The following is a 15,344-nucleotide window of genomic DNA, read 5'->3' as shown; positions in this document are numbered from 1 at the left end:
CTGCAAAGCCCTCCCTGACACACCCCAGGCAGAGATGCTCCCCCTGCCCCCCCCACCCCCGCCCCGTCCTTCCCTGCTGACAGCCCAGGTCACCTGTACTGTGAGTGCTGCTGGGTCCGTCCCCACCCCCCAACTCCCTGGTACGTGAGGCCCTGGGGGACATGTTGCTTTGGAGCCTGGAGGATGATTCGGTGCTCATTTCGGCAGGCTTCGTTCAGACGCTGTAACTCGTTTCATCCCCACAACAACCGTGCGGGTCGATAGTACTCTCCCGATTTCATAGAGGAGGAAACAAAGCACAGAGAGGTTAAGTAACCTGTGCAAGGACACCAAGGCAGGCAGGCCGGCTCCACGGGCCGTGCCCGCCTCCGCTGCCGTTCTATCAGCCGCTCGGTGAACATGCGTTGTCGTGTGTGAAACTGGCCCTGTGCTCACCTGTCCCAGAGGGCCGCCGTGCTGGGTTTCAGCACTGCCCTCCAGGCGCCCTGGGCTCTCTGCCCCACTCTGCTCCGTGCGCTGGGGTGCTGCAGCCAGGGCCCCCTTACTCTCTGCCTCCGGCTTGGGTGCGGTCAATGGGGGGGCCCTCCTATGGCCTGGGTGGGGGCAGGAGAAGGGCGGGAGGGAGTACTTCCTTCCTTGGTTTTCTCCCCATCGGCGGCCAGAGGCTGGCTCGGGTCTCTGCTGAGGCCGCAGCACCTGCCAGGAGGCCCTCTCCAAGGCTTTGGCAGCTCTCAGGTTCCCAGGACGATTCCTCCCCACACCCCTTCAGGGCCGACGCCAGCCGCAGCGTGCCGAACCGTCCCATGTTGGTGTCTCTTCACCGTCCCCACACCCCGGTAAACCGTGCCTTTATTCAGTTCTCCGTTCCCCAATGAGGGTGCCGTCCCCCTCCTGCCGGTACCTCGAACCAGTCCTGCCTCCAGCACGTCCCCAGCCTGCTGAAATTCTGCCCACCTGCCGAATCCACCATTCAGTCTTGTGGGTTGAGGTTTTGTGTTTCCGGGGGTCCTTTGTGTAAAGGCAAATGCTAGGCATCTCAGACCGATCATGACAACTGTTCATCAGATGGCCACCCATCCCTGCCCCAGGACAAGTAGGTGTTTTTTGCAGTGGGGAATAGGAACAAGCGAGTCATGTCGGCAAGAGCCAGCCAGGAGGGTAGAGAAGGGAGAAAGGGGATGATATGGGTCCCAGGGACAAACTCTGCCAAGGTCCTGAGGACAGCTTCAGAGAAGTCTCTCTAGTGTGGCGGTTACAGCCGGGCCCTGGAGGGGACAGCGATGGGTTAGGGTCACAGCTCAGCCACGTGCCAGCTGAGAGCACCGCCCCACGCAGAGCCCCTTAAATTATAAAAGGTGAACAGTAACAGTATATGCTTGCTAAGGTTGTGTTGATTAGACAAATAATACAAGCCAACACTGCCACGGTCAAGCGTTCCACGCTCATTAGCAGTCGCGGACTCGGTTAGGGAAGCTTTTCGTGTTCCCAGTGCTTTGTGAGGCTGAGCGGAAACCATTCACTTTGCGATCTGTGAGCTCGGGGCAGGCAGCAGAGGGACAGCAGGTGCCATCGGGAAAGCAGGGAGCTCTGAAGCCAGGAGGTCCTGGACTCGTATCCTGTTCCATTACATGACCTTGGGCAAGCTTTCTGTCAACGTTGGGTGTCTCAGTTTTCTCCTCTGTGAAATGGAGGTGATTATATCTACCTCACAGCATTGCTGGGGGTGGGGGTGGGGGGGTCCAATGATAGCGGGATGGCGATCACACAAGAGATACTTTATTTTCTTCCTTTTAAACCAAGATCAAATGTATCTAAATCTATATCTACCTCTATTGCTAAGAAAGAGAAAGAGAAGGAGAGAGAGAGAGAGAGAGAGAGAGAAATGGATGTATTTTAAAGAAGGAGCTAATGCAACAGTGGAGGCTGTGAGTCAGCGGTCTAAAGTCAGGCCAGAGGGGCTGGACGCCCGCACGTGATTTCTATGTTGCAGCCGTTGAGCAGGATTCTTTCTTAGGGAAAACTGTGTTTGCTCTTGTGGCCCTCACCTGATTGGGTGAGACCCACCCATGTTGAGGACTTAAGTCAACTGATCGTAGATATTAATTACACTACAAAATACCTCCACAGCAGCATGTACATTAGTGTTTAACCAGTTGGGCACCATAGCCTAGCCAAGGTGACGCGTAATATTAATCAACACGGTGATCATCTCAGTTCCATTTAGTACTATCCTTTTTTAAAGTTTTCCTTTTTAAAAAAATTTTTTTAATGTTTATTGTTGTTTTTTTGAGAGAGAGAGAGAGGACAGAGCACAAGCAGGACAGGGGCAAAGAGAGGGAGAGGGAGACACAGAATCCGAAGCAGGCTCCAGGCTCCCAGCTGTCAGCACAGAGCCCGATGCAGGGCTCAAACTCACGAAGCTCAAGATCATGATCGGAGCCGAAGTCAGATGCTTAACCGGCTGAGCCACCCGGGGGCCCCTGCACTTACTGTCATCCTTTAAAGACCAGAGGAGAATGTAGCTCTACAATTTGTGTGTGTGTGCATGTGCATATGTGTGTATATGTCTGTGCATACGTATGTTTTCTTTCCTTGCTTCTCCTTTAGGTCATGAATTCTCAACAGAAACAGAGGTAAAAATTAATTTCTTGGGGGGCCAAAAAGTTCCTAGACGCTGCAAAGACTTGGGTTCCTCCAAACTCAAACTCTGACAAAATTATACTCCTCAGTATTTAATTTCTCTCATTAGGAAGAAACTGAATTACATAACCATGCATTTCATACTGAAGAATTTAACAATTTCTTTAAGCTTGGTTAATTGATTTAAATTTATAAATTAAAATATTTTCCTTCGAGGGTGATAAGGAACAGAGGTGAGGAACACCACCTTAGACCCTTTCGTGGAACATATTAAGACATCTCTGGCAACGAAAGGAAAGGCACGTCCCAGGGTTTTCCATTGACTGGGCTGGATTTGACCCTTTTTGCTCTTCTGTTCTTTAATTTCATGAATGATGAGAGGAGTCTGTGTTCCCTGATTTAGCCCATCTTTAGAAAAATGTGGCCATTAAGTTGCAGTAACTCAATTATTAAAAGAAATTTCCGTAGAAATGTGTTCTGCAGTCAGTAGCTGGGGCACAGCCTCCCCACTACTCATCTTCTGACAGTGAACTTGCACCCTCCACCACAGGGTCTTGGTTCACTCTGCCCAGAAGAACCTCATTACAGGCCTGGTGAAACAAGTTCTATTTTTTTTTAACGTTTATTTATTTTTGAGAGAGAGAGAGAGAGAGAGAGAGACAGATAAAGCATGAGTGAGGGAAGGGCAGAGAGAGAGGGAGGCACAGAATCTGAAGCAGCCTCCAGGCTCCAGATCTGTCAGCACAGAGCCCGATGCGGGGCTGGAACTCATGAACCTTGAGATCATGACCTGAGCTGAAGTCGGACGCTTACCCGACTGAGCCATCCAGGCGCCCCGAAACAAGTTCTATTTATGGTGACAACTTACAGTTAAATCTCCAGCTGGGGCCTCTTCCTCCTGAGCCTCTGTCCTATTCAAAAGGCCATTTCTTTCCAGAAAGGGTTAGCTATTTCTATTGAGTGTCGAGGGAGCCGCCAGCCTGCTGCCTGAAAGAAAACCACTTGTTTCTGGGGACCTTTCAAAGTTTCCTTTTCAACGCGAGTCGCTTAAACACCCAGAGCCCAGCCTCCAGCTGTATCCTTCTCTCGGTGTGTGGCCCGGACGGGTGACTTGGCAACACAGAGCCTTGGTTCCTTCATGGACAAAGCAGGGATTACAATGCCGGCTTGTCCCACCCCAGGAAAACACTCCAGAAGCCATGAAGTGCCACCAAATTTCAGGTCTTTTTTTTTTTTTTTAAGGTTTTTTTTTTTTTAAAGCTTTTTATTTATTTTGAGAGAGAGAGAAAGAGTGTGAGTAGGGTAGGGGCAGAGAGAGAGGCAGAGAGAATCCCAAGCAGGCTCTCCACTGTCGGTGCACAGCCCGAGGCGGGGCTTGAACCCACGAACCATGAGATCATGTCCTGAGCTGAAATCAAGAGTGAGATGCTTAACCCACGGAGCCACCCAGGCGCCCCTGTCAGGTCTTATGATAATGAAGCGAAAGCTCCAGTATTTTCTGCAGATAGGTTATTACTAATGAGAAACGACACACACACTGTTCCCCCAGCTCTTCCTTCGTCCGCACACTTCAGCCTGACCCCTTGGGTTCATCCCTCGGGTCTCTACATACAGTTACCTCTTCAGAGAAGCCCCCTTGGTCTCCCATGTGCACCCCCCCTCTGGTTACAAGCCATCACTGCACCCTTCGGTGGATTCTCTGGACGCAGACATTTATTTCTGTGATTCTTGGCAAATGTCTAGTCTCGGCTCCTGGAACGGAAGCTCCAGAGAGCGTGTTCCTCATCTGCGAAGTTCACAGCTGCAGCCCTACTCTCCAGCACGGGGCCTGGTACTTAGTAGGCGTTCGATAAATATTTATTAAGAGGGAATAAACGTGCCTGTCCCTCCTAAGATTCTCTTCCTCAAAATTTGAAGAAAAAAAGCTGGGGCTTATTTTCTCCTCCTAATTTCAGACTTTTTCTTCTTAACCCCAAACAAACCATAAAAGGAGGAAAGAAAGTTTAACTGCCGTTCACACCTTGCTAAGTCTGCTTAACAAATCTTCAGAGACTTGCTCGGTGGAAAAGGGACACTCAAGAAACTGCCCTTGGTACAAAAGTTGGCAGAAGTTGGGACAGCGTTGACAGAAGTCCCTCTTGAATGACAGTGACCTTGACCTGCAGTGACCTATCTCCGGACACGCCCATCCCTTTCCCTGGGTCCCCTGAGGAGCCTGCCTGGCCGTGCCTTTCCTAAGCATCTCTCCTTGGTCTTGAATCTCACCAATATCCGTGTCTCCCCTATTCTCTGCTAAAACTCCCCTCCATTAGGAGAATGGATTCGGCACCAGTTCAAAATTAAAAGACGATACATGAACTTATTTTCACGTGATCGTATGTTTTCTCTTGGCAATGGGACAGACATTCACGTGACCATTATTTATGACTGAGTATCCAGCCTCTGTATGATAGTGGGTTGGGTATTGAGGAAAAGGCAAAGGCTGATAAAAACACAGCTCTTGGCTGACTCCCATTTCCAAAAAAAGAAAAAAGAAAAAAGAAAAAAAGGCAGGATAGATATTTGGGCAACTTCCTGCAATGAAAGGCTTATAAATTCTGTATAAAATATTATAAATGTCCTATAAATGTGGAGCTGACAAGAAAGTAAGGGAAATCCCCAGAGGTCATTCACAAAGAAGCTGAAAAACTGAGGGTGAGCAAATGGAGTCTTTGGGTACCCTGGTGTGGTCTGTCGGTCTGTACGTTTTTAGTGATCAAGGGGCTGGCTCTTAAGACCGTCACGGGGCCAGGAGGCAAGGCCTTGGGCTCCCGCCTAAAAACTGAATTGAAATCGAAACCCAAACACAAAGCAGGGGTTTTCGAGGGGGTGCGCCCTGAACAAAGGAGTGGACTAGATGAGGAGGAAGCTTGTCTGCCTGGGCCTTGGTTTGGGGTGCAGGGGGAGGGTGTCAGGAGGATACCTTCCATGAGAATCCATAATAGCAAACCACACATTTGCAGAGTTTTGGAGTTGAAATGTATGCTACCTGTGAAGGCTAAGAATCTCTATGCAGACGTATTAATATAAAAAGTGTTTCTGGGGGCGCCTGCATGGCCCAGTTGGTTGAGCGTTCGACTTTGGCTCAGATCATGATCTCACGGTCCCTGAGTTCAAGCCTCGCGTCGGGCTCTGTGCTGACAGCTCGGAACCTGGAGCCTGCTTCCAATTCTGTGTCTCCCTCTCTCTCTGCCCCTCCCCTGCTCGTGCCCTCTCTCTCTCTCTCTCTCTCTCTGTCACTCAAAAATAAAGAAGCATTAGAAAATTTTTTAAGCAAGTGTTTCTGGGCTCTTAACACCCATGGAGGGGGGGATTCTGGCAGGATCAAAGGCAAAACATATCTGGAAGATATGCTCATATCTGGAAGATATGAAGATATCCTCAACCCAGGATGCCTCTTCCAAAGATGAAGCCCGCCCCATGCACCATGAGTCCAGAGGCCCAAATTTCAAGGCAAGATAAAACATGATTTGGCCCATCCTGGAGCTTACAACCATTCAGAAAGACAAGACACACTTTCAATAGAATGAGATCAATCCACCTCTTCTCTGCTAAAACTCCCCTCTGTTAAGAGAATGGATTCGGCACCAGTTCGTTCATGGGTTCAAGCCCCGCATCTGGCTCTTTGCTGACAGTGCTGAGCCTGCTTGGGATTCTCTCTCTCTGCCCTTCCGTGACTAGCACTTTCTCTCTCTCAAAATAGATAAGTAAATAAAAATTTAAAAAATATAAACAGTTGAGGTCTACCCTGTCAGTCTTTGGGGTTTGCCTTAAGTTTTCACAATGAATGGAAAATTTCAAGCTGTGGGTATGTTTTTGGATGTTGGTTCAGTTTGCACTGTCTGTCTAGCAGAAAGGAAAGAACTGCACGTGGGAAAAGATATACCACGACAACAGACTCTGGTGTGGAAAATACTGATCCAGACAAAATAAAGCTCTGGAAAAAAAAAAATCATTACAAGTGACCAGGAGAGAGATTTCACTCTCTGTAAAAGGTGCAAGCCACTGAGAATATGTAATAATCACGAGTCTTTATGCCCCCAGAGCCATGGCCATGTGAAAGGAACAGATCTGTGTTTGTGGTTATGGGGACACTCGAGCACGTTGACCTCAGACATCAACAGATCACACAGGTATAAAGTAAGGATGCTGAATATATGAAAATAAAATGAACTTGAATGTATGTTCAAGCTTGAACATATGTTCAGATTTGGCAACTACCAGAAGTAACACAGTCTTTTTAAATAACCGAAGAACAGGTCCCCAAATTGATCATGTATTAAGTCCCACAGAAGAGCTTAACACGTTCTGAAAATCAGAATTTATTTTTAGGGAAGCCAAACTACATGCATTTTGCTGTGGTGGGAAAGCTTAGAGCATTCACTATGAAAACCCCCTGTCTTGAGTCTCCAGGGTTTTCGTTTGCTAAAGACATTCAGCACTTGTGGGTATGATTCCGTTTAGCCCCGCCCCCGCTTTCTGCCAAGAAGGCTAAGAAATTAAAATCCTACTTGCTTTCTCTTTCTTTATTTTTCTTAGAATTTAATTTGGCCTTACTCCTGTTGATTTAAAGAAAAGGCTTTTTCTTCATCTTCCCCTGGCACTTCTGCCTTGTTCCTTCTAAGCGTTTCCTTCCCTTGCTCTTATTTTTTTTTCAATTGAGATAGAATTGACAGGTAACTTTATATTAGTTCCAGTGCACAACATCATGGTTCAATACTTGTGTATATTGTGATGTCATCTTCACCAGGAGTCTAGTGACCATCCATTGCCACACATAATTACAATTTTTTTTTTCTAGCTTAAAAAAAAAATCCTCTCAGGTTTATTTCCTCCTTGTCCCAAGGACCTGTGTACCTACCCCGGGAAGCCCAGCACCAGTCTGCCTCCCTCTGAACATGTGACAGTTTCCCTGGTGACCCTTCCTCCTTGCCTCCCACTCTCCCTCGGCCATTTTCCCCAGTTAGAAATGGGCCTTTCTGGCTCCTTTCTTTGCTCCTTGGTTCTTGACTGCTTACCACGTGCCAGGCACCTGTATTAGGCTCCAAAGAGACAGTGGTGAGTAAAACGCTCCAGCTTTCATGGGGCTTCCGGAGAAGGTAAAAAACTGCAGCCATGGGGCGCCTGGGTGACTCAGTCGGTTGAACGTCCAACTTCCGCTCAAGTCATGATCTCACAGTCTGTGAGTTCGAGCCCCGCGTCGGGCTCTGTGCTGACAGCTCAAAGCCTGGAGCCTGCTTCAGATTCTGTGTCTCCCTCTCTCTCTGACCCTCCCCCATTCATGCTCTGTCTCTCTCTGTCTCAAAAATAAAAAAACATTAAAAAAAAAAAACTGCAGCCAGCCATTTTGCAGATAGGAAAGTTGGAGTTGAAGATCAGCAGGGGTTTGTTTTGCGTTCTTCTGGATTCCTTGACCACAGCTGTGTGATCTCTTTCTCTCTGGGATTGATATGATCCTCCGATCTGTCATTCAAGATTCCTTCATTATCTATATTCCCTGGTTTCCTACAGGCTATTTTCGCAGTCTGATGAATTACTGTCTGACCCCTCTGCTTCTTCCTTCACTGGCAACCAGCCTCAATTTTGATACTGAAAACAACAATGGGTGAAGGTGGTCAAAAGCACAGACTTCCGGTTATAAAATAAATAAGCCCTGGAGATGGAAAGTGCAGCTTGGTGACTACAGTTAATAAAAGGGTATCGTATATTTGAAAGTTGCCATGCGAGTAGATCTTAAAAGTTCTCATCCTGGGGCCCCTGGGTGGCTCAGTCGGTTGGGCGTCCGACTCTTGATTTTCATGATCTCATGGTTTGTGGGACTGAGCCCTGCATCAGGCTCTGTGCTGACAGTGTGGATCCTGCTTGGGATTCTCTCTCCCTCTCTTTCTCTGCCCCTCCCCTGCTCCCTCTCTCTCTGTCTCTCTTTCCCTCTCTCTCTCTCTCTCAGAATAAATAAATATTTTTTTAAAGTTCCCATCACAATAAAAAAAATGTGTAGGTGTGTGTGGTGATGGATGTTAACTGGCGATCAGTTTGCAACATATACAACTATGCAACCTTTACGGTATGCGCCTAAAACTACTGTTTTTTGTTGATGATCTCTCCATAAAAATTAAATTACATTTTTAAATCTGAAAAAAAAAAAGAGCATAGGTTAATGCTAACCTTAGTATTCAGCTCCTGCTACAGAATGATGATGTGGGCTAGGCTATGTCACTTTTAAGGCAGTTACAGAAGCAGCAGACATCTTGACGTCCCTGGTGGACCACAGGTCTGGATTCCTTACCGATTTCCTGCAGCAAGAAGAAAATATCTCTGCATTCTGTTTATCAGAAAGGTTGTCGCCTTTGTTCCATCTGCAGTGAGAATTCAGAGCGCATTCCAGGGAGAACTTTTTAGTCCCTGAACTGGCCCTACGATGTGGGACTCGGGGATTCCAGCCAGCTGAAGGGGAGCAAAGCTTCTGGAGAGCAACATGTTCACGGACCTAGCACAGAGCTTTCCTGCCCAAGTACACTGGGACATCAACCTCAGGAATGAAACATTGAGATACTGACAGTGCAGTTTGCAAACCCCTCAGTTGTCTGCGAAAGAACTTTTCCTCCCCGCAAAGAGTTAAGTTTAGCAAACACAAACTATAAGTGATGGGAGGGGTCAAGAGGTAGCCTTCTGGAGGGCCATGAACAGTCTGCATCTTGCTCTGGATGACAGTTATCTGGGTATATACAATGTAAAAACTCACGGTGGGGAACACTTTGGATGCTTGCACTTCACATGTGTTCTGCTTGGACATAAAAATTTTCAAATAGACATGGACGGTGGTGATGGTTGCACCGTGTGAACGTGCTTAATGCCGCCGAACTGCACACTTAAAAATGTTTTAAATGGTATATTTTATGTATATGCTACCAAAATTAAAAAAATTCACGTGCTCGATCTGGTGCAGGTCACGATCATATATTAAAGGATGCTAATTAACCTTAATGATAGCAAAGTTATCCTTACCAGTAGGTGGAAAACCACCTTGAGAATTTGCCTCGGCTCTGTATTCATTTTCCCAAGTTGCTTCCTTCCCAAGGTCTATAATCTCTACTAGAAAGTGGAATAATATCTGTGAACGTGGCTCCTGTCCGGGCCTCCCCATGACCCTGACCTGACCCAGCCCTCACACTCTCCCCTGCGTGCATGGACTTCCAGGGTTGAGGGAAACTGAACAAAGACCGAGGGTTCAAGGGGAGGGCAGGGTGCAGAACAGGGCAAAGAGAGGTGGGGAGGGGCCCAGCCAGTATCTCTGCTCTCCTCCAGGCTCTCTCTTCCCCTGCCCTCCCTTCCCCCAGCCCCTGTAGGAGGCAAATTACAGACTCATAGATGGCAAGAGACCCGAGGTCATGAAGTTCCACCTCTTTCTTTTAATTTCATTTTGTGATTTAATGAGGCAAGCCAAGCTCAGAGAGGTGAAAGGTGAAGGGCTTTTCCAAGGTCACCCTGCAGTCCGAGGCTGAGCCAGTTCTAAGGTTTAGGTGCCTATTGTTGCCCTGGACCTGCATCTTTCCCTCTAGCCCTTTCTCTCGGCTGCTCCTGACTCCTTCTGTCCCTTTTTTCTCCTCTACCTCACTTTCCCTCCAGGGCATTTTTTATTTTTATTTTTTTAATTTTTTTTAAGAAAAGTTTTATTTATCTATCCTGAGAGAGAGTGCGCGTGGGCCGGGGCACAGAGAGAGACAAAGAGAGAATCCCAAGCAGGCTCCACACTGTCAGCACAGAGCCTGATGTGGGGCTCAGACTCACAAACCATGAGATCATGACCTGAGCCGAAATCAAGAGTCAGACACTTAACCGACTGAGCCACCCAGGCGCCCCCCTCCAGGGCATTTTTAAATAACAAATTTATGGAAATATAATTCATAAAGTCATGAAACGTGCCCACTGGAACTGTGCAAGTCACTGGTTTTTGGTATATTGATAATTGTGCAACGACATCAATTTTAAAACATTTTCATCACCCAGAAATGAAACCTTGTACCCTTAGCACTCACTCCCACTTTGCCCCCAGCACCCTAGGAAACTATCAACCTATAGATCTTTCTTCTCTGCACGTTTCATACAAACGGAATCATACAATATGTGGTCCTTTGTGGCTGGCGCCTGTTACTTACCATCATGTTTTTGAGCTTCAACCATGGGGTAGACTTCCAGATCATCAAGTTGTTCCTGGCAAGGAAGGTGGAATAAAGGTTGGAGGGAAAGATAGGAAAGAGAATTCCGTGGGTCACAGCACAGCAGCAAAATGAAATGAAGGCAGGAATTGGTTCCCTCCTATGTCCCACACACCTAGGCAGGCAACTTCATTTATTTTGTTTCTTAAAGATTTTATTTTTGGGAAATCTCTACACCCAACCTAGAGTTCAAACCCCAAACCACGAGATCAAGAGTCACACGCCCCAAAGCAGTCACATGCCCCAAGGCAGCCTCTGTTCCTTATCTCATTGAATTGAATCTTCATAGCCCGAGAGCATCACGAGCCCCAATTCAGATGTGAAAACTGGGGGATTCAGCTGCTGTTCCAGGGGAATGCAGGTCGTAAGGAGCAGAACACAGATGGGAATTCACATTTGTCTGCCCAAAGATCCATTGTCTTTCGCTTGACCAGGTCACCTCTGGAGCTGTCAGATTCTGAGGGTGGGCATTTCACAACCATGGTGGTGGGTGACTTCCGGTGAATCTAAAAAAGTGGTGATTGTTGTGCTCTGAAGTCATTTTGTTTCTGTATCCCAGCGTTTCCTCACTCTCACCCACACATACCCCGTTGCAATGCCACCTCTAGAAGCAAAGGAAGAAAAAGCTGGACGTGTCCAATGTAGAGGACTGGATAAGGTGTGGCACATCAATGCAGTGGGCACAGCCCTACGACAGACTATCAGGGAATAATTTCAAAATATGTCTAGCGAGGGGCACCTGGCTGGCTCAATTGGAAAAGCATGCAACTCTTGATCTTGGGGTCGTGGGTTTGGGCGCCACAATGGGTGTGGACATTACCAAAAATAAATAAACAATAAACTTAAAATATATATATGAACAAAAGCCATGCACCAAAGCGTGTAAAATACGCTACCACAAAAAAAAAAAAAGGGTGTGGGGGAGAGTAGAGAATAAATACACGCACTTACTCGTGCATGCGTGTGCACACACACACACACACAGACACACACAGACACGAGGCATTTGTTTGTGTATGCACCCAATAACTGCAAGAAATCTCAAAAAATTTAAAACCTGGCTGCCTGTGTGGAGGAGAACTTTGTGACTGGGGACAGAGGCAGGAAGGAATTTCATTCTCCAGCTTTTTGAATCTTTTAACTTCGGAACCATGGGACTGTATTATCTATTCAAAAATACGTATCTATTTTATTTTTTTAAGTTTTTTTTTTTAATTTTCAGAGAGAGATAAACAACAGTAGAGTGGCAGTGCGTGCGCGTGCTTGAGAGAGAGAGAGAGAGAGAGAGAAGGAGAGGGAGAGGGAGAGGGAGAGAGAGAGGGGGAGAGGGGGAGAGGGGGAGAGGGGGAGAGGGGGAGAGGGGGAGAGGGGGAGAGGGGGAGAGGGGGAGAGGGGGAGAGGGAATTCCAACCAGGCTCTGGTCATGAGATCATGACCTCAGCTGAAATCAAGAGTCAAACGCTCAAAGGAATGAGCCAACCAGGTGCCCCCAAAATACGTATTTATTTTAAAATTCACTCCTTCATTGAACAAACATTAATGAGCCACTAGGGCATCACAGGTCCTGGTCCAGGTGATGGAGACACAGCTGTGAACAGGACCAAACAAAAACACGAAAGGACTGTCATAGACTTCATACCCCTTGTTTCTCAGAGTCCAAAAGACCAGCTCAAAGGCAGCCCTTCTGCCACCCATTCTAACTCTATGACGAGCAGGAACCTTCCTCTCCTTTCCTCTCTGATCTGCAACAGCATTTTTTGGTCTGCATCACATGTAAACCATGAATTACCTGCCCCCTTTGTTTTGTTTGCTGCGGCTTCAGAAAAGCTCATTGTAAATCACCCTGATTAAGTTGCTATCGCCGTTCGCACTGTTAACCCTAAAAATAAACTGTTTAAGGAGTTTATTTGCGAACATCAGAGAATTGCAATCCAGCAAACCCAAACCAGGTGAAAACAACAGGCAACCCTGAGAACAACGGGGAGAAACACCTTTTTATAGAGGGAAGGGGGGCGTTGGGCGGGGCTGTAATAAGCAAAGCGTCCATTGGGATAAACTGGGAGTTTGAAGTATACTGGCTCCTCATTGGCTGGGTTGTGACCGTCTCCCATTGGCTGGGCCGTTCCTGGGCAAGGAGAAAACCTTCCCTCCTCCTGCCGGAATAGTCAAGTACAGGCTTGTTCCTGCTGGGAATGCAAGGTACTGTCTCTTCCCGTTGGGGTCTGCAAGTGGCAGGGTGCCAGAGCCCGGAACCCAATGCGGAGCTTTAGCTCAGGACCCTGAAATCAAGACCTGAGCTAAGATCAAGAGTCAGTCACTTAACTGAGCCACCCAGGTGCCCCTTCTCAACTCCATTTTATTTATTTGTTTGTTTGTTTGTTTATGAGAGAGAGCATGAGCAGGGGAGGGGGCAGAGGGAGAGAGAGAGTGAATCCAGGCTGGATCCGCCCTCAGCGCAGAGCCTGACGCAGGGCTCAGTACCACCACCCTGGGATCATGACCTGAGCCGAAATCAAGAAGTCACTTAACTGGTTGAGCCACCCAGGAGCCCGGATAGACTTCCTTAATACATGTCCAGTAGAGCCCTTGATTTACGTGTCTGTCTCCCCTGGTAATCGCGAGCTGGGGCAAGAGAGGGCTTATGTCATGTTCTTCCTTCAACCCACCAGCCAGCAGGGGCTTGGCAGGGAGAAACCCTGAGGGGTAAAGACTGGAGCCCCATTTTATTTTATTTTATTTTATATATATATATATATATATATATATATATATATGTGTGTGTGTGTGTGTGTGTGTGTATTTAATGTTTATTTATTTTTGAGAGGGAGAGTGAACGAGCAGGGGAGGGGCAGAAAGAGAGGGAGACACAGAATCTGAAGCAGGTTCCAGGCTCTGAGCTGCAGCACCGAGCCTGACGCAGGACTTGAACTCACAAACCCTGAGATCATGAGCTGAGCCAAAGTCGGACACTTAAGGGACTGAGTCACCCAGGCACCCCTGGAGCACGATTTTAAACTAAGCCTGCTGTCCACAGAAGACTTTCAGTGTACCTCCAAATGTGTTTTCCCAGTTGGAAATACTGTCATTTGTTTTTTAAGTCATACTGGGAGTCTCAAAAAAAAAAAGAAAAGAAAAGAAACAGAGAGAAAGAAAGAAAGAAAGAAAGAAAGAAAGAAAGAAAGAAAGAAAGAAAAAGAGAAAGGAAGAAAGAAAGAAAGAAAGAGAAAAGGAAATCCATAGCAGGGATCCACACTCTTTTTAGGTAACGGGACCAAATAATAAATATTTTAAGCTTTGTGAGCCATGTGGCCTCTGTTGCCACTCCTGGCCCCTGCCCTCCTATCTCTGAAGCAGCTACGAGCCAGTACATAAAGGAGTGAGTGGAACTGTGTTCCTATAAAACTTTATTTACAGGCACCGAAATTGGAATTTCATGTAATTTTATGTATCACAAAACTTGTACTTTTGATTTTCTCAGACATTTAAAAATGTATAACCCAGGGGCACCTGGGTGGCTCATTCGGTTAAGCAACCACCTCTTGATTTTGGTTCAGGTCGTGATCTCACAGTTCATGGGTTCAAGCCCAGCATAAGGCTCTTCGCTGATGGCAGGGAGCCTGCTTGGGATTCTCTCTCTCCCTCTCTCTCTCTTCCCTTCCTCGGCTTGTGCTCTGTCTCTCTCTCTCTCTCTCTCAAAATAAATAAAGCTTCAGAAAAACGTAGAACACATTCTTAGCCCACTGGCTATACAAAACATACAGTTACCTGAATTTGGCATATGGGGATATAGCTGGAGGATCCCTGGCCCTAAAGGTTTTTTTTTCCCTACTTCTAAGAAGACTTGGGGTAAGTCATTTTTCCAAGAACCGGTAAAATTAGAATCCCCATATTTGGCGAGTTAAAACACAGAAATTCAACCTGTTTCTGTGTTGAAATTCAATCTCAGATAAACAAGGGTAATATTTTTTAGTATAAGTACGTCCCAGGCAATATTTATGTATTTTATCTGGCTCCCGGGCTTAACAGAGTATTGGTCGTATTCTCTGGGTATGAGGCTATCAATCCCACCTTCTAGTCCCACCACCTGTCACCTCCAACACCACTGTGTTGGTGCCTAACTCCCACGTGGAGACCACTTTCAGCTCACAGCGTGTGGGGGGAGGGGCGGGGGAGGACCCACAGACACTACTTGTCAATCACTGTGGAGGAGGGGCTCTTCTGGGCAGGAAATAGGGCCTGAAAGGGAGCAGGAGGAAGCTTCCTTGCCCCACCCAGGACCCCCCACCCCCCACACCGGTGCATGTGTGCAAGATGACCCAGTCCTGTGGGCCAAACAGACTGGCTCGCAGAGGCACTGTGTAAAGATGATGGCCTGTCTTGTGGTGGCAAACATGGCCGTGGGCTGGTGGAGCCCTAGAGGGTGACCCTTCCCTTGGGAGTCCCCAGGAA

Source organism: Prionailurus bengalensis, chromosome D4, assembly GCF_016509475.1.
Source record: "Prionailurus bengalensis isolate Pbe53 chromosome D4, Fcat_Pben_1.1_paternal_pri, whole genome shotgun sequence".
Classification (NCBI taxonomy): Eukaryota; Metazoa; Chordata; class Mammalia; order Carnivora; family Felidae; genus Prionailurus; species Prionailurus bengalensis.
The sequence above is the reverse complement of the archived record's forward strand: the minus strand, read 5'-3'. Positions refer to the sequence as shown.